The 3,117-nt window shown below is 32.2% G+C and overlaps 1 protein-coding gene across 1 annotated transcript in view; it reads left to right on the top strand.

Annotated features, from left to right (window-relative positions):
- The window catches only part of IL21 (interleukin 21), a 24,647-nt gene that overhangs the window by 6,345 nt on the left and 15,185 nt on the right, over nucleotides 1–3,117 (top strand). The gene's annotated exons all lie outside the window — the stretch shown is intronic.

Below are 3,117 nucleotides of genomic sequence, written 5' to 3'. Positions count from 1 at the left end.
TGGAATGCAAAGCAACCACTATCTATCATTTTTTGAGGAATAATTAATACCTAGGAAATGCTTGCGATATGTTAAGTATAAGAAAAAAAAAGCAATTACCAAGTAGTGTAAATAACATAAATGCAAAGTAAAAAAACATACACACACAAACCGGGAAGATATACATCAAAGGATTGCAGTGGTTATCTCTGGGGATGGGATTACAAGTGATTTTCTTCCATTGTTACTTTCTGAACAATTTTATGTACTTCCCAAATGTTTTTCAGTGAATATGACTTATGTCTCTAATGGGAAAAATAAGTTTTAAGTTATCATTTTATTAAGTAGGGAAAAAATTTTAAAGAAGAATGTTACTTTTTCATTGTTTTCTAGACATGCCCTTCATGTGATTCTTATGAGAAAAAACCACCCAAGGAATTCCTAGAAAGACTGAAATCACTTCTCCAAAAGGTATCTACCTTAGATTACATTTGCTTTTCTACTTCATCTTTATCTATTCGGACTGCTTCATATGTACTTATGGTATACTTTTTCCACAGATGATTCACCAGCATCTCTCTCCTAGAACACAAGGGATATGAAAATTCCTGAGGATCTAACTCAAAGCCGGACACTATATTACATACTCTAATACAGCAGTGAAACTCACTCTTGGTTTTCCAAGTAGAGGAGCACAATATATTAGTGAAGGGAAAAAAACCTCAGATACACGTGCAAGTCAGGATTATTTCCTCCAAATTACTATGCAACCCTTCAGTCCAATCCATATGCCCTGTGTTTGGTCAACTTGGAAAAACTTTCTACTAAATTAGAGTCTGATTTCCTATGTTATTAATTTCTATGACTTCTGAAGTTTTTACTTTATCTTACTGCCCAACATTGACATTCCTTGGTTGGAGAAGACAGTTAAAATTTTTAACCAAAATTACAGTTTGGAAGTTTATTCATCTTATATTAACCTTGATCTTGATTACCACAAGAATGAGGTCTATTATGATCACAACTTAAAAAGTGTATACTTTCACTCAAGCTGAAAATATAGAAGCATAGGATCAAAATGAAAAAGTTGAAGTCTTTACTCTTTCAAGGAAATGAAAACTGAGTGTTTAAAAACTTACATCGGAAGACTTTACTTTTTATCTCAGAATGTCTAACATATAAACATGTAATTTATTTATGTACCAGAGAAATACTAGATAGCTACCAAAAAAGACTTACTTCTTTACTGGGGTTTATCAAAATATTTAATTACTCTAGATATGAATGTATTTATGGAATAGATTCTTAGTCTTTTTTATATTTTAAAGTGGTAATAGAGTATCAAGAAGTGGGTTTACTATTACCTTCCTCCAAATCCCAGTCCCTTTATAAGCTAATGTTTTAAGCCTGTGGAAATGGCAATTAAAAGCTATAGAGGGACATACATCAGGTAGTCTTCTGGAACCAAACAGTTTAAAAAGTCTTGTAGCTCTCTTCTCAAACTGTTATAGAGATTGTATTACGAGTGAGCTAAGAACTTGAAATGTCTGTCTTCCTTCTTTTTAAAATGAATCTTCTGGTATGATGAAATTTCAAAACATGTTTAGCATTTTAGACACTTTGTGTTTGCATACTTTGGATAAGACAAATTCAGTCACCTATATAATTTCAAAATCAAATGAGACATGTCTCATTTGAAAATAGACTTTTGCATAAGTATTCTAATCTTTCACCCTTGGATAGTAAAAACAAGCAAGCTACTCTGTCATTTCATATCAAATCCAGCAGAGTTTGTTTAAATATCAAGTTAAAAACTCTAGAAAAATAAAATGTTTGCTAGAATGGTATAAGCTATTTGAGAATCTCTTATTGTTAAAATGGCTGTGAGTGTGCAAGAGGATGTGGGATGGAAAATGTTCTATGCTCTGAGAAGAAAAGTTATCTACTTAAAGGTGTTTTAAAAACAAATACAGACCTAATTTATAGTTCTAAAAGATATATTAAGAATCACTTATTTAATCAACTCTCAATGAAATGTTTTATCATAAACAAGGTATTCTGTTTTAAAATTTTAAAATGTGTTATTACAAAGGACTTACGTGCCTAATGATGATAATATGCATCTAAAGTCTGCCTAAGTATCAAATGGTGCCAGCCCAGGTTGTTTGTTGGGATAAAAGTTGAAAGCAGGCACAAAGATAACTTGGGAAATATGGAGTTTTTATTTCATGTTTCTGGCTTTATAGCTCTTGACTTCTTTGATGTTGTGAATTTATATTTAAAATAATGTATTTATTTTGGCATGTTTATTGTTAAAAATTTCTTGTTTCAATCCTTTTGACCAGGGTCTCTACCTTAAACGTAAAAATAATTTAATGGGGTGTTGGTAAGAGCCTTCACTAAACAGAATTTAAAACTCGAGTAAAGAGCCCACCAGCACCCTAGGAAAAGCAATGCATTGGAATAAACAAGGTGAATTAGTGAGACTTGAACAACTCCATCTTCACTGCTCTGTGTTCAAAACTCAGCCAGTTCTTAAAAGGGATATAAGGATAACCCAAAAACATCACTGTTCACCTATGAATGATAATATAGAGACCTGAAATATTGTTGGCTCTGAAATTGTGGTCACTTGTTTAAACTTCTGTGTTTCCATGTCCTTACCTGTAGAATGAGGGTGCTAGACTTTACCTCTAAGGTCTATTTTACCTTTTTTAGAGCTTTAAATGTCTACGAGTCTAAAGTTCTGGGTACTCTTACAGCAACATCTGATCATGCTTCTGAGTAAAACTTTCTATTGAGTCTGATGTTCAGTTGCTCAACATTATTTCAATAGCATTTGTAGCAACACTCACTGCAGGAACAAGGAAAATGTTCCAGGAAAAAAGGAAGGAAGGAAAAAAGGAAGGAAGGAAGGAAGAAAGGAAAGAAGGAAAGAAAGGAACGAAGACAGACATTGATGTAGGTCGTGGGAGTTCAGGGAAAATTAATCATGAATTTTATTATTTTAGCTGAAAGTGTCATCTTTGGACACTTGTATAAAATTGTAGCATTATTATTCTATATTATTATGCTGTTTGTATTTACATTTGCATCTGAGAATTTAGTCTTAATATGAACTTTGTACTTTATAATTTA

Source organism: Propithecus coquereli, unplaced genomic scaffold (assembly GCF_000956105.1).
Source record: "Propithecus coquereli isolate 6110/MARCELLA unplaced genomic scaffold, Pcoq_1.0 Scaffold323, whole genome shotgun sequence".
NCBI lineage: Eukaryota > Metazoa > Chordata > Mammalia > Primates > Indriidae > Propithecus > Propithecus coquereli.
Note: the sequence above shows the minus strand (reverse complement) of the source record. Positions and strands in the feature narration are given on the sequence as shown.